Source organism: Protopterus annectens, chromosome 17.part0, assembly GCF_019279795.1.
Source record: "Protopterus annectens isolate FY-2018-M chromosome 17.part0, PAN1.0, whole genome shotgun sequence".
NCBI lineage: Eukaryota > Metazoa > Chordata > Ceratodontiformes > Protopteridae > Protopterus > Protopterus annectens.
The window spans coordinates 245605462-245633096 of NC_056751.1; positions in this window are offsets into that span (position 1 = coordinate 245605462).

The window sequence follows — 27635 nt, forward strand, 5'->3', positions numbered from 1 at the left end:
CAATTGGATGGGAAACCGCAAATTCACCCCAGGGGTTTCGCCTGTCTTTCTCTTGGATAGGAGCAGTCAGTGCTGATTTAGATCTGCTTATAACATAGACCATATCTCTAGACCCTTAAGACAAGGGTTGAACTTGGCTAGACTTGTAAGAGCACTAAGGCCATTAGCCTAGTACTTCCTATGAACTGATGAATACTCCCTTTGAATTATTATCCTTTGGATAATAATTTGTCATTTATCATAACTTAGTTGCAAAGAAGTTTGATACTGTTTAATTGTTATGTAATCTATCACTGTGGGGTGTATGTTGTGCATTTGTAAGCACTCTTATCCATGAATGTGGGATGCTGTCAAATGCTTTGTTGTAGTCTATCCTTGTTGCACATAGATTCTTCCCCTTCTTACAATTCTCCATTATGACTTTAAACAAAATGATCATTTGTTCCATATCATTTTCTTTTGTTACCCTTTTGTTCTATTGCCATGTTTGAGTTTTCTTCTAAATGACTATAAACTCTGTCAGCATCAATTCCAGTAAATAGTTTAGACATTTTAAGAAGGTAAGTTATTGGTCTATAATTTTTAGGATTATTTGCAAGTTCACTCTTAAATGAGAGCATTGTTCTTCCTGTTAACCAGGCTGGTGTCTATTCAGGATGCTCATAAAATAGTTCTTGCTCATAGCCAAACCTTCATATAAAGATGTTAATACTTTTATGCAGAAGTTAGGTACTATCTGGGCCTGAGGTTTTCTATTTAGTAGCTTTTCTTAATTTTGTTTCAATTTCTCTGGCCATTACTTTAACCGATTTAATATCCCATACATTTGAACTTCTTATTCTTTGTTTTGGTTCTTCATCCATTCAGCAAGATCTTCATAAATATTTCTCTAAAAGGTTTCTATTTCATCTCTTTTGGTGGTGTTTCTATTCCTTTTGCTTTGTTCCCGAACTCTCTATAAAACTGGCTTGGTTCATCAATTAATTGCTTATTTTGCACTTTTCCATTATATTTTCTGCTTGTGCTGATATCCTTAGCTTATTATTTACTATAGTGTACTGCAGATCCTGGTCTGTTCTAATACTGCACGTTATTTTTATCACGTCGATCTTTCTGGGCATTTTCGTTGATCGGTTTTCTTTTCTGTACTTTAACAGTGACACTTGTCTTAATTGCTTTATAGTTTCCTCTATTCGATACTTCCATATTGGCATTTGATTTCTCCTTTTCCCTTCCCTTACTACCCTGTGTTTTCATGGCAAGACTTTATCTGTTATTAATTTAGCTGCACAGTAATATATCCTATTTACTTCGGTTATACCACATGGATTTCTATGAATATTCTTGATTACTATGTTCATTTCTTTTATCAAACTTTTAACATTTTGGATCTTGTTGACTTTCTGTAGTCTATTTTGTTCATTGATCTTAATATGACTATCCATTTCTTAAATTAAGCAACTTTTCCCCTTAGACCATTTTCTTTTAAACTGAGGGCACATTCTCTGTTCTCAGTTTTCTGCAGACATTATACAGAAAGCTCCAGAACATCTTCCTGTACCACATTCTCTTCAATTTCATCTTGCGTCATCCATTGCTCTTTCATATGGGAACTCACTGGCCTATCACTCCACAACACTAGCTGTGTCAGAATTGCCACAGTTTCCCGTTCCTTCCCTTGCCATGCAACTCCAAATGAACTTTTGTACTGGTTTCCTACTGAAGGCTTCAGAGTATCTTCACATAGCAAATGATCAGATGCTTCCTGCTCCACTGGTTTCTCCTTATTTATTATTTATGTATTTATATTTGTTGACTGGGAGTGTCCAACTGGACATAGGTCCATTTTCAGCGGAGGCCCGGGAGAAAAGCTCCACAGTTAAAACAAACAGACAGTAGTTACATTGGATTACATAGCGATTAACAATTTAAATAGCAATTACTTACAACATATTTACAGATGAAGAACATAGTACATCAGTAGACAACTAGAATCTATCTGTGAAGTACATAACAGACAATAACAAATGTTACAAGAAGAAGTTCCTGCTGTATAATAAGTACTAGGCTTATGAGCATCTGAGCTTGCTATAATCAAGGTAGTTAGTGGAGTGGAAAGAAATGTAGTGGTTGGATGGGGTGGGTGATTTTAGAGTGACAGTTGCAAGGGCATAGCCAGCATGTTTTTAGGTGTGCTTTTAATAAAGTTTTGAAGTTGGTGCATGATGGTATGGAGGTAATTGTGGGTGGGAAGGAGTTCCATAATCTGGCTATGGCACAAGAAATAGTGCTTCACCAGCAGTGTTATTGACTTTAGTGATCTACAAGTGATTTGTTGCTGGATCTTAGTAGTCTGGTGGTGCGATAGGGTTGGAGTAGATTCTGGAGGGATGGGACATTTAGTGGATGGTTTACTAGTTTGTGGGCGAGTGAGAGTTGATACCATTGAAGGAGGTGAGGCAGTTCAAGCCAGCCCAGTTCAGCAAGTGAGAGACAGTGGTGACTACAGTAGGATGCCCCTGTGGCGAATTTGGCAATTTTGATGTAGCAGGTCTCTAGCTTGTTTAGATCGCATTGCCTTAGGTTGGTATATATTAGAGAGGCATAACGTAGGGCGGAGATAAGGTGGGAATTTGCTATTGAAATCTTTGCTGCTTTGGTGAGAAGTTGCTTATTTCTGTATAACACTCCTAGCTTTTTGTGGACTTTTTTATGGTCATGGATATGTGAATGTCAAATTTTAGTTTATTGTCTATTTCCACTCCTAGCAATTTGGTGTGTTCAGTTGAGTATATAGTGGTGTTGTCTTTTGCTGTGATGTTAAAGTGAGAGTTGTTTTGAGAATGTTTGGTGGGTTGGAAGAGGAGTAGTTTAGTTTTGTTTGGGTTGAGTATTAATTGGGCATTGGATAACCACATTTCAACAGAGGAAAAGGCTTCCTGTGTGACTTTTTGCAGTTTGGGTAGGGACTGGGCTGAGCAGATGATGGATGAGTCATCTGTGTATTGTATGAGCGTGTCATGTTTGGTGGCAGAGGCTAGATTATTGGTGAAGACAGAGAAGAGTAGGGGTCCAAGGACAGATCCTTGGGGAACCCCTATGGAGACAGGTAGTTGGGGAGTCATTCTGCCATACAACGGATTGTTAGCGGTCAGACAGGTGACTGATTGTGAGAAGGATAGGTTATTGAGGACAGAGATACGTTGTTTGTGTGGGACCATGTCAAATGCTTTAGATAGGTCTAGGAAAGTAGCAGAGGAGAGATAGCCATTGTTTTTATGCTGAAGGATAGTGTTAGTAAAGGAGAGTAAGGCAGTGGTGGTGCTATGGTTTGGTCGAAAACTATGATGAGTATTGGAAAGGAGGTGGTTAGTAAGGAGGTAGTCTGAGACCTGAGAGTGCATGCATCTCTCTAGTATTTTGGAGAGTGGCGAGAGAATAGCTATGGGGTGGTAACTGGTTAGTTCTGTGGTGGGTCCGCCTTTGTGGAGGGGAATTATATGCGATATTTTCCACAGTGTGGGAACGTAACTTTCTGATAGAGATTGGTTAATCAAGATGGATACTGGGTAGGCCAGAGCTTCAGCTGCGATTTGTACGTATTCACTTGGGAGGTTGTCTGCTGCTAATTTGGTGGACTCCTTAATTTGGGGATTATTCTACCATCCTATGATATTATCTGAGTTAGTTTTTCTACACTACATCCTTCACTTTCCATGTAACCCGTAACTTCACTGTTTCCTTAACTTCTCTATAACTTACCTTTTCTTATTTTTTGTATTGCAAAATTTTCCATATCTGGGTGCATTTGCCTGTATATCTCTTCAAATATATTTTGTGCTACTTTTTTGTATTGATTAGTTTTGCTTTTTCCTTTGCATAAATATTACACCATATTAAATCTCTTTCTTTCCCATGTCCATATCTCTTATTCAGATATTTCTAGTTCCTCCTGTTCCTCCTTACTTGGAGGACTCATTATTCCATCATGTTGTGACATAACCGGTTAGATTTTTACACTACATCCTTCACTTTGCAGGTATTCCATAACTTCTACTTTACAATTTTTTGTTCTATATTCTCCCTTTGTGATCTTATGTTTTGTATTGTAAAATGTTCCATATCTGGGTGCCTCTGCCTTCATTTTTCTTGAAATATCATTGGGGCTGCTTTTTTATATTGATTAATCTGACTTTCTCCTTTGCGTAAATGTTGAACCATATCAGGACTCGCTCTTTCCCATGTCCATATTTCTTTTATACCTTTCAAATATTTCTAGATTTTGTTATTTTCACACTTCCTCAATCGCTTCTTTTTCCAAATGGCCCAAGGTTTCTTGGTCCATATAACATTTTTCATGAATTTGTTGTATTAATAAACACAAATTTGTATTTCAAGCTTTTGACAGTTTTTCTTGTACATGTATTTTTCTCTTAATAATTTTGTATATCTTTGGTCAACAGTTACAATATAATTTCTTTTTTATTCTCAGTAGTCCACTCTATGAACTTGATGGCTCTTTTTTGGGCCTATCAGTTTGTGAATTTTTTGTGGGCTGCTACTTCCTAATACAACAGGGGACCCCGAGCTTGTCCTAATCCCATTGCAAGAATGTTTTTGTGTCTTTAGGATACTACTGTAATTTTTTTTTGTCCATTCCTGGCACCAGTACACCTACCAGGTTTGGGCACTTTTTATCCTAGGAATTGTGCATTCAGCTATCTTTTTTTATTTCTAAGGTACTTCTGTCCATGAAATATTCTATATAAAATAGAGTCTATATATCAGTGTCATCTTGGTGAGATTTTGCTATGCAGAGTTGGTAATGAAACAAGAGAAAGATTGTAAGGTGGTATTTTTTTTTTTGTAATGCAGTATTGAATAGTGGCAGGTCATATTCTAGTTGTGCAAGCAGGACGCCATTGCCTAAGGCTGCAGTAGCAGGTTTAAAGAGAAAATTAAATATCTTTTGGGGGAACTTACTGAGTACTGAATGTGGTCTTGGATGTTGAGGGAGTGGTCAAACCTAATGCCAAGGTACCTAAACGATGTGGTAGATTCAGTTTTGCTGTTGTCTAGATTTTTGATATAGAGAGGCTTAAATGTGTCTTTTTTTTTTTTGTGCAAAACAGCATGGACTTCTTTTCAACCCTAAAAAAAAATATATATATATATATATATATATATATATATATATATATATATATATAGATCTAGGACTTTTGATCGAGTGATCAAACATCTGAATCCATAACCACTGAACGCACTAACGAAAGAGCTTTAACTGAAAAAGTGCTTTCATTAAAGCATGTCAATAAAAAAAAAAAAAAAAAACTACATTTACATTTTTGCAAGGGGGCTTTGCCCCTGTGCCCCCCACACCACCCCTACCCTTAATATTCTGCCTCCGATACCGCACTACAGTGGGGAAAAGGGAATTCTGCCTTATCCACACCATAGTACAGCCTCGGCAACAGGCATACTTACGCAGAAGTGTTTCTTGTGAAACACCTTTGCGTACGTATGCTCACGCTTAATGGATTCAGACATTTTATCTTTTGATCAACGTCCTAGATCCATATTATATATATATATATATATATATATATATATATATATATATTTTTTTTTTTTTAATAGAGTAAAGCCAATTATAAGTTCATAGGTAATTTCTAAGCTAGATTCCCTTATAGGCCATTATAAGCCTAGCTAATTCTCCTTTGGTGCTTGAATTAACCTATCCCATTTCATTAGAGACTAGCCTTATCCATCCATACAGTCCAGATACGTTCCCAAATCACAAACAAATGGGTAAACTCTTACAAGTGTATTGTCAATGTGGTAGTTCCCTGGGTTAGTTGACTGTCTAAAGGACACCATGTATTTTTTGGCATTTAACTTCAGTCCATGATTTTGGCACAAGTTACAGATTTATTTGGGACAAACCTTCCTGCAGGATGGCTAAGTCATTTGGGCATTCAATGACTGATCCTATCTTACAGTCATATGCAAACTTACACAGAGCCCTTTTGTATTGGTTTTTACTTTAGAAAACTAGATGCCAAACAGAAGAGGTTCCAGCACAAACTTCTGGAGGACTTCACTGGTGACTGGTCTCTTTGTGGAGGTAAAGTCCCCTATTTTGATTCCCTGCATTCTGTGAGACAATTGGCAATCCAGTGGGTGACATAGTGGGTTATTTCCCGTTTATTTAATTTTCTACTATGCCCGAGTGGGGAACTATGTCAAAAGCTTTGGGTAGGTTATGGTAAGCTGTGTGTACCACTTTGCCTTTACCCATTGCTTTGGTGACCTTTTCAAAAAATTGAGCAGGTTGAGACCTTAAAAATATTCTATATCATTTATTCCAGGTTCATGACTGCAATCCTTTTTAAACTGCTATGCATATTCTCTCCGATCAAGCAGCTCTTCAAGAGTTCCCTTACCTTATACTGAATCCACCTTTCCTAGTATAGCAAACTTGTAGATAGCTTCGGAACATTTTAAAATACAGTTTCATATAGCATTATTTTCAACTTAAGTTTATTAGACTGCATATGCTCACATATAGTTTCTGAAAGCTTTCTCAACATTTTATCTATACATCTCTCTTTTCTATACAGAATGCTGTGAATGTTACACAGCATGCTAAATATACACATACATATATATATATATATATATGTGTGTGTGTGAGATTTTATATTATATATATATATATATATATATATATATATATATATATATATATATATTTTTTATAGCTTGCTCTGTAAAATGTACAGCATGCCATATATAACTATTTGCACCAAACAAGTTATTTTTTTCTTAAATAAAATATTTTACGCTTCTAATTAATTCCTGTAAACAAGTACCTGTACTGAATACAATTCATACACATTTTCATCTCATCATTCATAACTTTAGGTCTAATCTACCTAACATATATTTTATAATTTGTTTTGAAAACAAATGCAGATTTATTGCCAACAACTTTGACTGTATTTGGACATCTTTCCATCTTCCAATTATCAAATATAAGTTTGATGCTGCTGGCATCAGCTGTATTGATCAACTTCATATCCATTTTTTTTGTGGATGGTTATTTTATTAGAATGTCAGGGTTTTCATAATGATCTAAATGACAGATACCTAGTGGCTGGATTTTTTTAATGGCATTAGCATTTTTGTTATTATTAATATTATGGATTGACAGCAAACAATGTACTATAGTGTCATTTCTGGCTGGAGATCTTGTCTTCTGCATTTCTTCTATATGTGAACTGACATGACATTATGCTCCTTGATTAATTTTTCTCAAGTCTTCCAGGTGTGCTCCAATTCTAGCTTTGATAAGACATTGTAATATTTGCAATATATGCCCTGAGAAAGAAGGCAGGTGTGAGAACTTGCATCCCCTCTCTGTATAGCTTGTTAGAATGAAGCCTGATGCTTGTTATGAATGACTATCAAGAAAAATGACATGCGGCAACCCCTAACAAGAAAATCTGATAGGAGAAGTAGTCAGCTTTAAATATCCTGTTTGAGACTGCAGCAGGGTCTGTGCAAAGAATGCATAATACTAAGGTGTTTTTAACTGCTCATTTTTTTTTTTTTAGCAAATGGACTAATTTACATTAATTAGGGCAGTTTTACTGTGATTGAAAGTCCATGACATTTTTATTAAATATTTAAAACAGATCACTACAATACTATATTTTGGCCTGAAAAATGCTGAGGATTTTAATTTGATGGAAGTGCTTCCGTACTAAAACTTTTTTTATGATTCGTCTTCGGTCTTTTATTTATTTGCACTGGGTTCTGTATTTGCTGCGCTTCTGAGCTGCATTCCATTTGTGCATGTAATCTGCTTCTTCTCACCAGGTGTGTCTGTGTGTGCATCTGTGTAGTAATAGAATTGAAGGGGAAAAGCCCTGCAAAGGGTTTTGAAAGGCTCAATAATAGGTCAGGAACATGACAGTTAAGGTTCAAAGTAGTATCAGCTGGGAAGAATAGGACCGATTGCAACAGAGCAGGGCAAGGTTTGGCTTGTGGTGCATTGGCCATAACTAGTTTGGGCAATCAAAAGAAAAGTGACAGGACAATGGTAGCTGCAAACAGAACAGTACGGTATATCCACAGAGGTACAGTTTTCACAAACACAGAGGCAATGCTTGCACTCAAGACCTTGGTCAGTTCACACCAGTTCTGAAGGGCATACAAGGAAAAAAAAATACACCAGACTGTTGGAAGGAATTCAGAGGAAAGCTACCAGAATGATTTGTAGTATGGATGAAAAGGAATACAAATAGAGGTTAAATGGACTAGAGCTCTTCTCAGCTTGAACCGTAAATAATGTTGAAACACAATACTAATACAAACCACCATGTCAAGGTGATATGAAGGGTTATTCTGAACAGGAGAGCTGTAACTGGTTCATCTAGCACCCTGTGCCATTTCGGAATCTGGCATAAAGCACTGAAATGCTTCAGTACTAACTACAAAAGCAGTACTGCCATTAATTTCTGTACCAGCATTCAGAAATATCAGTACAGAAATAAATGCCAGTACTACATTACTTATCAGTTGGCATCTGCCAGGCATGTCCCCTAATACCTTGTACTCAGGGCTGCTCACAACTTAGCCGCAGTGTAGAACACCTCTGCTGAATTGGAAGGAGGGAGCATGGGCATTAGATTGCATAGACTAACTACTCTCTGGATCTCATAACATACATCAAAAATGATGTATTCAGACACATGTAAAGGATTACTGGAATGAATGCTGTAGAAGAAATCTGCAAAAGCATTCAAGAGATTATGGACAGGTGAAATAAGGGCAAAAAAGTTCCTGATGGAGGGAAAGTGTAGGCTAGATAGGTTTATTTTCTACCTGCCATCAAGTAAATGTAATGTAAAGGTAGATAAGTGATATCTTAAATAGACTAAAGTTTGAGATATCCTGTAACACTAGAAGAACCTAACAAGATGTCCTGCCTTGGCAGGGAGACAGAGGGACAGACGCCTTTCTTACCTCTTCCTATGACATTGCAAGTTATTTGCTATTACCATTGGTGGACCTCATTTAGATGTATCCTGGTAAAGACTAAGCTTAAATCCAAACCTCTTTCTCTTACTTAAAGTAATACAAAATTGCTAGCATTTAAGAAGGTACAACATAAAAGTGAAGAACACACCATCCTTTTTCCAATGACCCATTCTATATAATAGATTCCAAATGTTTATTGATTACAGCATATAAAACTGATAAGATGAGAAGACAATGTTCATTTTTCAAAATGTTTGTAAAAGTACAGATAGATATTGAATGAGGACACAATTCTGATTAAACTATTAGTGGTGACTGTAGAGATGGTTTCTAGCAGAGGAAGAGAAAACAAGCTTAAATGAAACGCCAAAGCAGAGGGTGATAGAGAAAGGTACAATGGTTTAACTGACAAGACACAGATGAGACGAGTTTTGCTGCTCTACCACTTAGATTATTATCGTCATGCACATCCCCACTACTATAAACTCTAGAGTTTGAAATTTGCATGAGCAGGAGTTGCACAGCCGGAGCATTGTGCACTGTTCAGCTGTACATCTAGAGGACTACACACAGGTACATACTTCTATCACTCGCACCACAGACAGCGACACTCATACATACAAGTTGCATATTGTACTCACCCCAGATGCATATGGAAAGAGGAGGATAAGCAGAGTAGAGCCACTACAGATGATGACTTGGCTCTACCCAGTCTACTTAAAACAGACCACAAACAGTCATACAACCTGTGCATGTGCACAGGCAAGCCACTACAGACATGAAGACAAACTTACACACATCCAGTGAATGCACACTGTATCCGCACTATCCCCCTTCATAACAGGGGCAGGTAGTGCCAAGCAGTAATCATGCACTGCTCACACGTACACACAGATACATACATGAACACACATGCACATACACAAACACACACATATAAACATACATGCACATACCATCACAGACCTGCTCAAAGTTGCTGTATGAACAAACATACAAGCACACAAAACACACACACACACACACACACACACACACACACACACATAATCCCTCACACACATGGTGAAATGGTGAAATGCCTAGGTGTATGTTCTTATGCTGCTAAATTACTTATGCATTTTCTGCATTGTTCTGGGGGGGGGTAACTTGCACATCAAAGATGTCTAAAACTCCTGTACTATGCAGGTTTCTTTACTGAGTGCACAGGGCTAATGAAGGGCCTCTTAAGCAAAGACTGCCCCTCTCCTAGACTACTGCATTCTCATATGGTACCGAAACTCTTGCTGTTCAGTAGTGCAGAACAACATAGTTATGAACCAGAACAACTGTGTCTGGTACACAAGGTACCTTGTGTGGCTTTGTAAATGGGCTAATGTTACTATGAATTCACTCTGATTCCACTAATGACTACACCGTTTGAAAATTGCTAAGTTGTCATGTATCAAAATGATTACATAACTAAACAATCCATGACTCGGTGTGGGTGTATCAGGATTTACCCACAGTTGGTATGGGTTGATCACTAGGGCAAAGCCTGAGAAATTAAACAAAGGCAACCTGATATACCCAGACCCGGTAATACCTTATTGCTATTATACAATGACATTAAGAAAAAACTGCTTACTTTTCTTAAATAATGTCTTTGTATAATGGAGCTCTAGTGTTCCTTCACTTTTTGCCTTGTTTGCTGATGTACTACACAGGCTTATGGAACTTCGTCAGTGCAATGCAGGAGAAGCAATGGAAAGGGAATCTCTGTTGCTGTTTTTTTTTTTTTTTTGGCCAGGATTTTATGAGGGACAGAGTTTAAATGCAAGAAAATCACGTTTTTAATTATTTAGTTTTGCAGAATGTACCCGATTTTTTTTTTTGGCCATACTGTAAAGCAATGCCAATAGAAAAGTCTGTCCGCTCAATGGTACTTCAGCGACCAGACTTTTTTCTGTTGGTATATGGTTTATTTACAAATGACACGCTGGTTGGGCTCTCCAATCAGCATGCTTGTTACAATCAGCCCGTATTGTATAATTGACAATATTTCACAGAAATTTTATTTTAATTCTGTTTAGATGTTAATAATAGTGTCACTAAGACATGTTTCTTTTATTCTGAAGCTATTGCAAATAATTTAAATGAAAATTATTTTTAAACAAGTAATCCTAGACCAAAAATATATGTACTAGAGGTACAGAAATACTTGGGGAAATAAAAGTGTATGTTTGCTTTATTTCATTAAAAAATATATAATTGTATTGTACACAAATCACATTCTCTGTTTCTCTCTCCTAACCTGTTTATATCAAAAAAGAGACTTGTGGTAAGAAAACATTATAGCAAATGAGAATGACACACCACTGCTTCATAGTTTTATTCCTCAGCTTTCAATGAGCACAACACACAGAGGAAATCAAGCAGAGATAATATCAGAGATTTTCAGTTGTGACCATTCTTTCTGATCTTAATTATGCACTACAGTAGACACTAATTTAGAAGTACAGAAGGTTCAAAAAAGAATTATAATAATTAAATGGCAACAGTAGAAGGCAGTTAAATCTTGAAGAGAGTTTTGCTAATAGAATGTCTTAAGATCATTATCTAGAATGTGGCAAATACTGGCACTAAACCAAATGTATTCTTAGTTAGATGCAAGGCTTCATGTTCGTTGTTGGCTTTTAGAGGCCTGCTTGTCCCTCGAGTGTCAATGCCCCACTCTTCCTTCTTTGAATTTGACAGTTGCTTGGTTGCACCTTGTGTCTTCACTGGTGTGTATGAATCTATTATGTGTGATTTACCACTTAATTAGTATTTAATGACTGGATTGCTGATTGGATTTGGGGAATTCAGTTTTCTGGTTCAGTAGTATAAAATATGTTTAGTTATTTTTGTATCTCTTGTCATTTCCTTATGTGGAAAAAACTGTTATACAAGAAAGAACAAATACACAGGACGTTCAGATTCTCAGTTTCTTTGAATGAGAATTTGCTTGGAACATTTTAAAAATTATGAATGAACAAATTATACAGTAAAAAGTCATTAGTATTACAAAACATGCAAGCTGATTGGACACTCCAGTCAGCGTGCTTGTTGTAAATCAAGCATATCCCAATAGAAAAGTCCGGCAGCTTAACTACTTACTGGCTCAGTGGCCAGACTTTCTGGTAGGATATGCTACCTTCGTATACTTTAAGGTGGACAGAGCAAAACATGAGAAGAACAAAAAATAATGACATTCTTCAAGAAAGGTAAAGTACTGGTAATATGACTGAGCTTAATCATTTAACCTTACCTCTCTATTGTCCATACTTCAGTAGAATGCCCCCCAGTATCCTCATGTTTGCTCTGCCCCTTGAGCTTGCCGTAATGCTGTAGTTTAGAAAAGTAATATGTTGTTTTACTCAGCAGCTTCCTAGTGCTGAAATGATGTGCTGTGCAAGATTGTGGCCATACATACCATATGCATGCAAAACACATCAGTACAGTCTTAAGAAGGTGGAAGAAAGTGTCATTATACAAAGTCATTATTTAAGAAAGGTAAGCAATTTCTTTCATAAATAATGTCATTGTATAATAGCAATAACCACTCCTGGATGGGTGTACCACAAGATTTGTTCATGGATGCCTTTGATCATGACATGGGTTAATCCTGCAATATCCTCACTCGGTTATCCATTTTGAAAAACAGAACCTTGCTGCCTCCTAAACATTCTCGCTATGGTGGTTTTAGCATCTGATTTAATAGTGATACAAGTAGTTTCTTTGCTGGTAAAATTGCATGCTACCAAGACTGGATTAGTACAAAATAATAATGATTCAAGGCATTTCTTTTATACTAGATTATCTAAGAGTCTTATTAGTCCTTCAGAGGAAACATGGCTATATTTGGGAAAGGATCCCTTTACTCTTTTTATCCATTTAAAATTCAGTTTGAGGATATATTTTGGGGCCATTGTAATGAAAGATGCATTATGTAGTTATTTTTGATAGGCAGATTATTAGCTATGTGTATAAACTGAGAGAGTGTTGTAAAAGTACATTTTTTGCTAACGTCGTTCCTTTTATGGTTGGTTCTGTGTGATCATCATAACTGTCATATTTACTATTGCATGTTAAATGAGTTATGGATTATACCTGAATTTCAAGGAACAGGTTTTTCTTTTCTGCTTGTTATACAGTTTTTAGTATTTTCTATATTTCCTGTCTCCATTGGTGTCATGTGACTGTTTATAACTGTTTATAAATATGTGTGTGTCATGGGCATACAATCATATACAAGTTTCTTAACTCTCTTATCAATCATATATATAAATTGAATTTGTCATAGATAAAGCAATTTACTTTAAGCCAAATTTGTTTAATGCAGCACAATGAAGTCAACAGGAAACAGAAAATGAAACCCAAATGAAATGGGACAATAAACAGATACATGGAATGTATGTGACAGCCAGGCTTGAGAAATGAATGAATTATCTTGTTCTATAGGATTAATGCAACAGACCTGATTGGTAGAACCCAAATTGTTAAAACACAGACTGTGCAGAAAATTGTGGAGCTAAACTTTACAAACAGTAGGAGTTTATCTTCATTTTTGAGAAAAATTCTATGGTTGAGTCAGTGTAGATCACTGTGCTTGTTGTACTTTGCCAGCCGCAGTAGCACTCAGAATGTGTATAAAGTTACTGAGGACGTGCGAGTGCAGTGCCATTTTGTAGAGTCAGCTAGAATGAATGCAAGTCATGAATGGAGATGCACATGTGAATGTGTCTGAAGTAATGTGTGCATCAGTTAGCTTAAATATGTGTTCCAGTTTAGAGTTTCTGACAATGTTTATGTGCAATAAATATCTTAAAACCATACACCGCTTTGTCATCTCTTTTGAATGCATGAGAAAAGCAACATGGTGTCAAAAGTGGCATGTCTAAAATGACATAGTACCAGGTGGAATACGAAGTTGAAGCGACACACAAGCAATAAGGCACACAGTTAAAAGAGGAGAAATATACCGAAGTAAATTCACAAACAGGTCAGCAGTTATTCAGAGGTACTTAAACTCAGTTAAATGATTTTTCAGTCACTGAATGCTTTGCCAAGTCTTCAAAACATTCAAAATAATTACAAAAATAAAATGTCCGAAATTGTGAGATACTGATAAAAGTATTTGAAATAAATACAAAAGTGTTCTAAATAACTTCTGAAATGTTTAAAATGTACGAAATGGCTAAAAACAACCACTTTTTTTGCAACGTACTACTTTTTCACATTAATTAAAGCTATACAGTGTCTGAACTTTCTGGAATGTTTACGGTGTTAAAGTGAAGCCTTTTCGAAGAGATTGTTATGCATTCAAACATAATTACAAGTACCTGGTCTGTGCTTATATTTAAATGTATTTTGTTGTGATGGCAGAGGGATTTTGCAGACCTGAACCACTGGTGTTTCATAACAATACTGCTGAGAATTGGAGTGTGTTTGAACAAGAATACAATATTTGCATACAAGCTGCTTTTTGTGATAAAGACACACTTACAATGCAGTCATACTTCTTAATTTAGCAGGCTCGGAAACCATTGAGAGGGAACATTTGTTTGTGTATGCACATGCTGTGTATGCAGGGGTGGTGGAAAACTGCCGTACTGTGATACAGGCTGACATGCTGGAAGACTCATGCTTAAAACATACATTTAGAGAAATGTGTAACCATCACACAACTATTAAAATGGAAAGGCACATATTTTACACAAGAATCAAAAGCCTGGTGAAACTATAGCAGCATATATTACTGACTTGAGAAATAAAGCTAAAACGTGCAGATTTGGTGATTTGCGATAGGAGTTGATGAATGATAGATGTGTGTGTGGTGTTAATGATGCAGTGAAAAAGATTTTGCTTTGAGATAGTGATTTTAACATTGAGCAAAGCCACAGAGATTTGTCAAATATACAAGCTTACAGAAAAGCACACAAATATGCTTGAGAATAAGAAAAGCATGCTTACATTGTCTGCTAGTGTGAATGTTGATAGTGTACAACATAAAGCAAAGATAAAAAAGGGGTAGAAACCGAAGGGTGTGGCCCCATCCAATCCTAACATTAATCAAAGAGATTGTTTTATTATCCCAGACCTCACTGTTAACTGTTGTAATTGTGGAGGTAACCATGAAGTAAGCCCAGTTGTCAGACTAGTCAGGAAGGTTCCAGTAGCAATGCAGAGCAAAGTAAAAGAGAATTTAACAAAATGGTGAATTCGGGTGTAATAACTGCAGTAAAAGAACCAAGTGAATGGGTATCCTCAATGATTGTAGCTCATATGAAAAGCTCAGATGATATTCAAATATGTATTGATCAGAGAGATTTAAACAAAGCACTTAAATGCCCTTATCATCCAATGTGCCCAGTTAAAATAGCAGCTATTATGCCAAATTCCACTATTTTTCAGTCTTAGATGCAAAAGTTCGTTTTGGCAAATTTCACTGGATCACAAATCTTCATTGTTAACTACATTCAGTGCACCATTTGCTAGATACAGATTTTTGAGAATGGCATTTGGCATAAATTCTGCCAGTGAAGTATTTCACTGCTCCATGGTACAAATTTGTTTCAGGTTATCATAGTGGACCACATTATTGTCAGGAGCAATGGTGAAGACGAACGTGATAGAAACCTCAAGAAAGTTCTAGACTATGCATGTGAAGTCAGTCAAACTTGAATCCTCAGAAACATAAATTCAAGCCTACAGAAGTTACTTATGTAGGTCAATTGTTTACTAGTTCTGGCTTACAACCAGAGCAGTCTAAGCAAGCAGTAGTTCATGAGAAGCCATTTCCAGAAAATGTTATCTTTCAAAGTTTTCTAGGTATGGTCACCTATTTAGGAAAACTCATCCCAGAGCTAAGTGAACTTTCAGCACCGTTACGTGAGCTGGCACAAAAGAATGTTAACTGGTACTGATTAGAGCACCACCAAAGAGCATATGAAGTTCTGAAACAGAAAATTGCCAGTCCACCCACATTGAGATATTATGATGTTCACAAACCAGTAACTCTTTCATTTGATGCTTCAAAGTACAGTCTTGGTGCAGCATGCCTTCAAAAAGGTATACTAGTAGCCTATACATCCAGAACTTTAACCCAAATTTAGATGCAGTATGCACAAATTGAAGGAGAGCTTTTGGCAGTAGTGTTTATATGTTCAAAATTCCATGACTGTATTTATGATAAACCTATTGAAAAAGAGACTGCTCACCAACCTCTAGTGATAATTCTGAAAAAGCCAATACATTCAGCCCCAGTATGCTTGCAATGCTTAAAGTACAATTTCAGTCTTGTTTATACAAACAGCAAATATCTTTACCTTGCAGATGCTTTGTCGAGAGTGCCTAGAAAAACAGTAGAACATAATGATAATGAGAAAACAGACCTTGAAGTTATGGAAGTCAAAACATTTTCCTCATCATGTCTTGATGAACTCAGAAATCACACAGCTCGAGACCCTGCTCTCCAGAAGCAGGAACATTTCATCAGTCAAGGATGGCCAGTATGACAAACTAGTTTACCAGCTGACATACAGAAATATTTTCCTTATCAAGACAAGCTCGTAATGGAAGATGGAATCATCATGAAAGGTCCTAAACAAGTGGTGGATCCAGTACTTTGCAAAGGGGGGTGAAGTCTGGAAAGTAGACCAGCGGTACTTCTAAAGCATAATTTCAGGATAATATAACGTTACATATGTCCACTTGTCTAAAGCAAAATACTGACTGCTAGAAACAGCATGCTAGCCTTCCACAGCTAACCCAAAAGTGAATTAAAAAGTATTTTTAGGACATATGTTTAAAAAGCACACTTTTCTACAGAGATGATGTCTCAGATGTATATAGATAAGCAGAACTTAACCTGCAATTACAAGTCCTGTGAATTCAATACCAACTGCACAGAGGTCAGTCATGTCTCTCAACTGTTCAGATTTTCATAATAATGTCCAGATTTTTGCCTCATATTTTTGGTCTGTTCCTCCATGAAATTTGTGATTTTCTGGTAAATCACTGGGAATATCTGAGGACTGAAGTTACTAAATAATGATATACACTTGAGTTTCAGACTTCAAATCCTTCAGAAAATGCATGTTAAAACAAACCCTGTTATTCTAGCAAATTTCTAATTTTTATAAAAGAGCAATATTTAAAATGTGTCCCTATTTTTGGGCCTTTGTCCCCCTGTTTTATCGGGCTTTGCCCAGATTTCTTGCACTAGAGGTTGTGAGGTATGGGTCAGATTTTAAACTGTTCTAAACAGAAATAGAATTTAAGGATAAATAAACATAGTCTAACCTGCATGGTATGCCAACGCCCTTACTTACAAGATTAACTGAAGTGATTGCTTTCTTTTAGGCACTTTCTGCTTGACATGCCTACTGCCCATCAAGCTCCTTCTGTTGGAACCCCTGTTTATTTCCCAAAACACTCCAAAAGCCAATTCCCCATTCATTATATAATATACTTTAGGGTACTGTAACAACAGCAAATGGCATACAGCAGGGCAAATTAATTAATCTGCAGACATACCTGGGCCTATTGTTACCCTTAGTATATAGTTTTACATTGACAGGATTAAAACAATAACAACTTTCAGTGCCAGATCATGGTCAAATGAGATCCTTTGCAAGGTAACTGACAGCCTTCAGCAGCTATTCTGGTGCGCCATTACTTGCTTCTCTGCCCGCCAGTTACTATTAACACTGTTCAAAATGCTCAGCAAACATACTAGAGATGTGGATTTAACTTATTTATCCTTTGTGTTGAACAGGTTATTCCCACTAGGTTAGTAGCCTCTTTTTAGGGCAGGCCTTTATTGACATGTGTACAACTAGGGGGAAATTTTGGCCAAGGCATCGGGGAACATCTCCTACTCTTTTCAACAGCTCAGGTGGATATAAAACATCTCACAGCACCTACCATCAAAGCAGGCAGATGGGGCCTTAGTTCAACATCCCATCTGAAGAATGGCACAATCAGGAGAGAAGCAACCCCCCAATAAAGTGCACTGCAGTGTCAGCAATCCATCAACATGATGTGGGAGTAGAACCATAGTCTTCTCCATGAAAGGCAAGTATATTTAATAATTACCTGTATGTTACTAAAACAGGTTTTCTAATTTTATAACACTAACACTGATGGCAATTTGCTAAACAAAACAGCTGCTCATTGAAAACAGAATTAGCATGAGCAACAATAAACGTCTTTATCCTTGAATCTCAAATTCATTAAAAATGTATCAAAACTCACATTCATTGGCAATGCACTGGTCAGTGACAGATTATGTCTACCTTGGTCGCTGGCCTGTTTTCAATCCATGGGCCCCCTGTATACATTTTTTAGGACCATGAATAAATGCATGTGATATTTCATTCACCTTTCTAATTTAATGTATTATCTGTTAAGTACAGCAATGTTTGTCAGAATGCTTTTTAAATTTGTGGTTTTGGTCATTTTTTTCCCCATTAAGCACTGAAATAAAAATGTATGATAAATGACAAGTATCTGTTTCAAAACATTTCAACCAACTCGAACGATAAAGTGCAACAATAGGGTGTTGTAGTTGGTGTACAGGATTTAGGCTCTTGCCTCCTGTAATCAAGGTAGAGGGTTTAAGCCTGACCAAGTTAGTTGACTAACCTGTCATGCTAGGACATCACAGATGCACACACGCACACCTTATACCCAATATAATGCTACAGGGTTCCAAAGTATCTGCATTCACCGAAAAGCAACAAAACATATTCATAATGTTGCTACTGTTCCACCCTGAGAAAAATCAAATCCCACATGTGTATATGTCTGAAAAAGCCGTAAGAGGATGCACAATGTCTGTAAAGAGGCATGCATACACATGGGGAGAGTCTGTCCATAAAGTAATGTAGGAACTTTTATTTTCAGTGTTCAAAACTTATTTTTTTAATTAAATTGTACCTGACTACATGTTTACAACAGAAATGGCTGAATTCTAGAAGGGCTGCATTTTAAAATATGAGAAATGAATGAGTTACTCCTTAAAACAATAACGCTTCCTGTGTTTCTAATTGTTTAAGGGTTGATTTACTTTGTTCAATATAATAGCCCTCTTTCAGTCATTGCAGTGGTTCTCTTTGGACATGTTTTTGATCACACTTACCTTATCAGTTGTTTAAAACCAAAGATCAATATTTTTCCACAGCTGTCCATGTGTATTCCTGCTACTCGGAGACAGATTCTGACAAAATGCATGAAAACATCCTGACAGCACTAATGCTTTATTAATAATAAAACCCTGATAACACTAATGCTCTGTTAAGAACTTAAAAAAAAATCCAGACTGGTCTTGATTTTGCAGCCTCTAATGCTGACTTATTTCCACTACAATATTTTCAGTAATTATTAACAATGCTTGATGCACGACACAAACCATATCTAGCTCAAGTAGAAAATGTAAATAGTGTAAATATATCTGCTAAAATATTGTTTAAAGAAAAAGGTAGAGCAAAACACTCTGTATGTCAGATTACCTGGCATTCGTAATGTCGTACTTCCATTTCGGCTGCTGAATTATTCAAAAGTTAAAACAAGCCGCCAACCCTAATGCTTATGCTGTGGTCCTGCAGATGAAAATGCTTTGCTCATGTTCCCACTCCCATTTCAGAAATTGCCATGCGGTTGCTCCCATTTCGGAAATCAAAATCTCATACAATATTCTGGGTGTGTGCGTCTGATACTAAGCAGTTAGATTACGCAACAGAGAGCATGCATCCATAAATTTAAAGCAGGAAGTTTTTTTTTTTTTTTCTTAAGTTAAATCACCATTGTAGCCAGTATCCACCCCACCCCCCACATTGATAACTTAGCAGGCACATTTCATACAATCAAGGAAAAGACCATACGAAACATTAAGCAACATAACTCACTCCCACTAACAATTTCTGCCAGCCACATTACAGTAAGGAGGTACGATGACTTTCATTCTATACTGAGCTACCAATTTAAGACTAAAAATCGGCATACGCTGTACTATTAAAAGTGGTAGAGTAGAGAGGGAAGTCTTAAAGTACAGGTAGCTTTCAAAAGGGGGGGTGTGCGCCCCTGCACCAAGGCTTAAATCCACCAATCCCTAAAGTGGTAATTCTGTTAGAACAGGAATATATCAAGATCTTACACTGCAGTCACACGGTACTGATTCAACCAAAACAAGGGCAAGAGGCATATTCTTTTCACCTTCTATGTCAAAAGATATAGAGAAGGAAACTCTAAAATGTTGTATTTGCAATAGTAACAAATCACACCAACAAAAAGAACTACTTCAGGTAAACCAGATTCCCATATTACCATGGTCACATGGTTGCTACTGATATTTTCCAATTAAATGGTCACTATTACTTAGTGTTAGCAGACTCTTACTCAGATTGGGTTGAAATGGACTTTCTTCCTAATTTAACATCCAGCACTGTCATTACAAAACTAGAGAGACATTTTTCTGTCCATGGTAGTCTGCATAAAGTTGTATCTAACAGTGGTACACAGTTTACAAGTCAGCAGTTCAAGAAATAACCCCGAGTCTTGGGACTTTGTCCATGTTACTAGTAGTCCTGAGTATCCACAGTCCAATGGACTAGCTAAGCGTGCAGTCCAAAGTACAAAACATTTATTAGAGACATCCAAGAGAGCTTCTCAATCTCAAAAAATTCCCCAAAATAACTTACTTTGTTCACCTGCTCAGAGATTAATATCTAGACAGATAACCTTGCCAATCAGTAAGCAACCATTGATTGCAAATGCTAAGAGCAAAGTGACCTAAACCCAAATTTTGAAAAATGCTAGTCACAAAAAATGTACCAAGATAAATCTAGCAAACCTCTTAGACCACTAAGACAAGGAGAAATCATAAGGATGTAAACAATCAAAGGATATGACCATAGGTTCATAGGTTCATAGGTTCATACTAGGCTATCTGCCCGAGGGCATTTACAAGCCAAGCCCATAGTTTTGTGGCTTACGCCACCCCTTTAGTATGGGGAACTATACCCATTATTTTGCTGTGCCTCTGTTGAGCAGTGACACTGAGGTAATCCCTGGGGTATATCTGCGATCTCCCATCCATTGGTCAAGATTTCTCTTGAACAAGGCCAGCGAGGTGCTCTGCCTCACATATACCGGGATTTTATTCCACAGCATAGGGAGTCTTTGGGTGATGAATCTATCCCTCCAGCACGTCCTATTAATAGCCGTGTCGAGGTTTACGTCTCCGCCTTGTGGCTCTGACGGATCTAGATTTTTGAGGTGAAGCATATTCATCAAATCTGGGTTTGACATGGCCTTGTATGTTAGGCAAAGGTCACCTCTGAGCAGCGGTAGCGACTGAATAGAGCTGGAGTTCTTTCAGTCGGGCAGCATAGGACAGATGTTTGAGACCCTTTATCCTTTTGGTGAGGAACTTTTGTGGCCTCTCCAGCTGCTGCAAGTGTCGGGTCAGATACATTCGAATGGGGCATTGTACTCAATCATTGGTCTGATGAGTGATGAGTATAGGGAGACTATGACCTCCCTTGATCTAGATGAGAATCCTTCATGATAAGGTGGGCAATGTAGAAGGTCTTCCTAACTACTTTAGCTATATGGGTGTCGAATGACAGACTACTATCAACCTGGGTCCCCAGGTCCCTGATAACTTCTTCTGTACTCAGTGGATTGCCACCTATTTGGTAGCTAGGGGTAACCTTGTTTTCCCCGAAGGGTATGACTATGCATTTTTTGGCATTTAACTTTAGGCCATGGCTCTGGCACCAGTTATCCGTTTCTGTGAGACCCTTCTGAAGGATATCTGTGTCAGATGTCTTTTCTACTATGGCCCAGTTTGCAGTCATCTGCAAACTTTGTCAGCCATAACCCTCCTGTGTTTGCTTGTACTGAAAAGTAGATGCCAAACAAGAGTGGGCCCAGGACTGAGCCCTGTGGTACACCACTTGTGACAGGCTTTGAGTCTGACATGGCGCCAGCAACTCTGACCCTGTGGGTTCTGTCACTCAGCCAGTTTGCAACCCATCTTGTGATGTATGGATTAACATTTAAGCTGATGAGTTTTCAATGATACCCGAGTGGGGTATTGTATCAAAGGCCTTGCCAGATCGAGATAGGCTGTATGGACTGCCTTTCCCTCATCAATGGCTTTGGTGACTGTTTCAAAAAGTCAACCAAGTTTAGAAGGCATGATCTGCCTTTGACAAAGCCAAACTGGGATGGATCCAAAGTCTGCAAATTCCCTATGTCTTTATTTATGAGGTCCATTATGATCCTCTCCATGGCTTTGCAGATAAGGCTTGTCAAGCTAATGGGCGGTAATTTCCAGGGTCGGTGGAGGCACCGCCTTTGTGAAGTGGGACCACAGTTGCAGTGCGCCACTCCTGGGTGCGTATCCAGAGGTAAGACTATGATTAAACAGCTGTCCTAGCTGTGGGTTTAATTCCTCGTTGAGTTCGTGGAGCACACAGCCGGGGACACCATCAGGTCCCATGGATGCTGTGTTTTGCTTTGGAGAGAGCAGTTCTCACTTGGGCGTTGGAGATGTTTGGGGGCTGCAATCGCTGGTATAGATATCTCTCCTTTTGGGGAGGGGAGAAGTTTGCACTGAACCTGTCAGCCAGTATGTTGGCAATGTCTGTAGGATCAGTAATCTTCACATCATTTTGAACTAGTTCTGAGCATATCTGGGAGTTTCCTCCCAGGTTTCTAACATAGCTAAAGAAGGCCTTATGATTGTCTTTTGAGTCTTTAGCTATTTTTCTCTCAAAATTTGCTTTGGATGATTTTATGAGAGCTCTTAGTTTTTACTTATAGTGATCAAGGGTGTCTTACCTTTTAAGGATTTTGCTCTATCTTGTAGTAGCTTCCTCCTTTGTTGTAGAGTTTGTTTATGGCTGGGGTCCACCAGAGTGGACGCTTGCCTTTGGTACAAAGAGTCTTTGTTTTGCTTGGGATTGCCTTATCCATACAGTCCTGCAGGTGCTGGTAGAAGGCATTTGTAAGTGATTCAGCGGCTTGAGTAGTGTTTTCCGTCGGCTCGGGGCCTTAAAGGAGACCACACTAGTCTTTAGAAGTGTGAAGTCGGCTTTCGAGAAGTTCTTTACTGTGGTCTTTTTATTTCAGGTGGGGTGGGATGAGGACCTCCAGCGAGATTAGTTTGTGATCTGATCTCACCAGTGAGGGGTATACTTCGGTGTTGAACATTGTGCTCCCATGTTCGTGATGATGAGATCAAGTATGTTTTCTCCTCTTGTGGGGATGGTGACTAGTTGTTCCATGGCATTTGAGTTTATGAATTCCAGGAACTTTTGGGCTTGTCAGGTTGGGCTTGAATAGTGTTCCCAGTCTATATTAGGGTAATTGAAGTCACCTAATATGATGGTGTTTGGTGATACATTTATCCCTCTAGTGTTTTCAGGAAGGCCATGTGAGGTTCCTGAGTTTGTGAGGGTGGCCTGTAACATGCTACAATTTGCAGGGCAGTCTTGCCTATGGTTAATTGCACCTGGATGGTCTCCGATGCATCGTGCGTTGCCACCAGTCTTGAGGTGTGGGTGTCTTTGATGAATATGGATACCCCCTCCTTTCTTGGTATTGTCCGGATTTTGGGGCCGGAACGCATGATAAGAGGTAAAACCTGATAGTGCTGGGGTGCTCTCAGGAGCCTTGAACCAGGTTTCTGTCACTGCACAGACATCGATGTTCTCCATACTGAGAAGGGCCTCGAGTGCGTGCATTTTGAGATTTAGACTTCTGGCATTGAGCAGCATTACCCTTAGTTTTTCCTTTTTGTGTTCTAGGGTGGTAGGTTTAGAATTTGAGCCTTGCCTAAAAAGGCACTATGGGGTGGCAAGAGCCTTTGCCAATATCCGGAATCCCAGGGTGACAGGTGCAAGCCGTCCCTTGCGAAGCAGCGTGGCTTGTCCAGCATGTCATCCCAGGCAGACAGACATTGGATCCCCTTTGAATGACACCAGTGTTTAAGCCAATTGTTAAAGCTGATCATCTTATCTCTGTATTGTGGCATCATTCTTGGTGAAGGTAGGATACTGCTCAAGGTCAGGGTCATACCTGCCTGGGCTACATAATCAGAGAGCTCCTCAATGTCTCTTTTCATGTAGTCCAAGGAGGTGCGTCTCAGGTCGTTTACACCAGCGTGGACAATGACTGAGTCATATTTGTACCTGCTGTTGAGAGACCTGAGTGCTTGCGTTATGTGGCGGATTCTAGCGCCCGACAGGCAGCTTACTGTGACCTTCTCCTTACTCAGTCTGGTGAGCGGGACGTCAGTGTGTCTGACTATGGAGTCACCAATGACTAGTGTGTCTGGCATTGTGTTTGGCCTTAAGGGCTGTGACTGTTTGACACTCTGACTGTGAGGTCTATGTGTTGCAGGTGTTGTGTTCTGAGGTGGTGGTTGTTTGGGTGTCTGCTTTGGTGGCCTCTGCTGTTTTGGTAGATTTTTTCAGAGCCGCCGAGTATGTCTTTGTGTGTTTATGTGTATGATTTGAGGTTGTGATGGTACTATGTGAGACTGGGTCTATAGTGTGTGTGGTAACCTTCTCCTCCTGACTGGTCTTGCCAGTCCTATGTTGAGAGAGCTCAGCCTCCAGTTTGGCCGTATAGTTGCATCTCTCGCATGTATTTGTGTTTTGTGGGAGGAGGAGAGGGTTGTCTGTGTACATGAGGCAATTGTAACAAGTGCATATTATCAAAAATGTTTGTGAAGAACCAAGATCATATATCTTTCAGTCAGAATGAATGGAATTCAGACGTAACCGAAGACACATATTGCCTATCACCAAATCTATGATGTTCATTGCCAATACCAATGACTCTAGTCCTGTGGATGTATCCATACCCATTCCAATTTCAGAGGCCAGAATACCTTCTGTGTCTTCCACTCCTATAAATAGTTCAGAACTGTCTTCAGATGTTCCCATATCAAAACAGTTCCCTAGGGAAAGTTTCTCCTGTGAAGTCTCAACAAATCTATGTATCAGAGCTGAGAGAGTCTGTACGCCGAATCCAAAACTTTGAAGGCTTGAACTTGAGATCAATGTGTTGAAATATCATTGATGTGCTAATCATGGGGAAATTGTTTTTCTTTCATTAAGAGGGTGAATGTAGATCACTGTGCATGTTGTACATTACCAACCATCGTAGCACTCAGCATGTGTATCAAGTTACAGTGCATGTGCAAGTGCAGTGCCATTTTGTACAGTTAGGCAGATTGAATGCAAGTCATGAATGGAGATGCACATGCAAGTATGTTTGAAGTAATGTGTGAATCAAGTTAAATATGCATGTTCCAGTTCCTGACAATGTTTATGTACAATAAATATCTTGAACCCATATACCGCTTCATCATCTCTTTTGAATGCATGAGAAGAGACTATTAGTTCCACAATAAAAAGCCTTTAAGATGCAGATAAATTACCTCCAACTGTGTAGTGATTACCCCTTCATCTCAAATAAGACTTGGGGAAAATTGGTCCAGAAAGCCTATAGTACTTCAGCTATTAATTACACATAAGAACACTATATATAATACAGCAACAAAGAGGCAAGCAGTCTGATTTTTTTTTAATATTCATTCAAAAAGAAGCACTCAATGAAAGGTGATTTAGTCATGTGAAGATAAGCTGGCTTACTGAAAACCCTGACTGCTATGAATTGTGGAGTTCTCTTTGCTGCAGCTTAGCAGTTGACTGAAGAAAGCAAATGTCTATTAAGTTTGCATTCAAATATGGTGCTAACATGATGAAAACACTGCGCTTTGTGAAAGAACTTATAAAATTGTTTGGTCATGTGAAGATTAGTGCCTTAAGGGTCAGCAAATGAAGGATGGGTGCATTTTTACAGTGATATATTCCAGGATTTGCATTAACCATGGATTGAGAGACTGTTTCTAGTTTATACTAACCTGCACTTTCTGTTCAGTGAAAACCCTGCCTTGCAATAATGTGGAGTGAATGACAACTGTAAGCTTTACATTTTATTTTGTTAAATGTCAGATAACTTTACACCCTGAATATCCTTCTATTTTCTGGGACAGCTTTTTGCATTACGCAGACATATCTTTTGAGACGTTTACTTTCTGGATAAATTAAAACCCTGTTCATTTTGCATTTGAAACAAAAGCGATCATTCTAATTTATGGGGCTGCAAGAAAAATCAGATGTTGCCAGCAATTGGATAGTGATTTCTTGCCAAATAGTATAGCAAACCTGGGTTTTACCAGCTAAAGAAAGAGCATAGTTATTCACAACCAGTTGTCAAGCATCATCATGTTAGGAGATATTTCTGAATTGCATTTCCTGACTTTAGGGTAGACCACAGTAGCTCTATATGCATACAGGCTATGTTTAATAAAATATAACAACATGCATGGTAATGAACTTCAACACTAAAACTGCTTGCATATTCTTTATTTTAGCTCAATTCTTTATCGAAGATGCCTTTGCAGCTGACTTCAAGAAGTTATAAAGTAATGTTCAGACAATTGAATAATGTAAAATGTCACTAGGACTGTAATGTGCAAGTATGTTTGACTACATCTATGGAGTTTTCTGGGTTACAAAAGTGCCATCCAAACAGTAGAGAAGGAAGGACTTCTTAGAGTGGTTCTGTATCTTAACGAAAAATGCCACTGTGAGGAGAGGGACAAATGATCCACTGATAAGACCCCAGTTCTGTTGTCTGGCTTGTGAAAGCTTTTTTTTTTTTTTTTTGCATTATTCCTCTCAATTTTTATACTAATGGGAAAAGTTGTGTTCTCACCAGATTACAGACTCCGTATAAAAATACATACTACATTAAACTTGTGAGAAGTTATTAACCATATGAGGTGGCTTTAATAGATCAATAAACACATACCGTTTATGTGAAGAGGAGAGTGATAATTTCATCAATACAATGTCCTTTCATTAAAGCCAAATCTTGCCAGACTATGACACACCCACTTGCACAAAGCACAAAAAAAAAAAAAAAAAGATTCCTGTGAAATATATAACAAGCAATGTGCATCATCTTTGGGATGATTACAATTAACAATATGATCTGTGTGCTTTTGTATATTTATATTCTAATGGTCACCTACAGAATATGGAATTCCCATTTATTTATAGAAGAGGGAATTCCCATCATTTATTTTGCATGATAATAGGTATTTTTGCCAAGTATTGATACAAAGACGAATGTATATCCACTACTGGGGGATCTGTGACCTTTTCAAACATCAGCAGCTTCTTATTAAATAGCTCACCGAGTGCTTCAAAGCTGCAGTGGGTGAGTATGGTTGGGGAAAAGTTAAAAAAGCAGCAGGGCACTGTGACTCAAGCTCATCATAAGGTTAGTTACGATGTTGGTTAAAAATCTGTCAAAGACCTTGCTGCAGGATATTTATTTCCCTCCAATTTTATAAGTCAGTTGTTTTCAGAAGTTCAATCCCTCTAGAATTATTTGCATTCCATCACTGTGGTGGAATACTATGGCTCTTAAAAAGTGTTCATTCTATTTTTCTTAGTAATTATAGCATGCAGAGC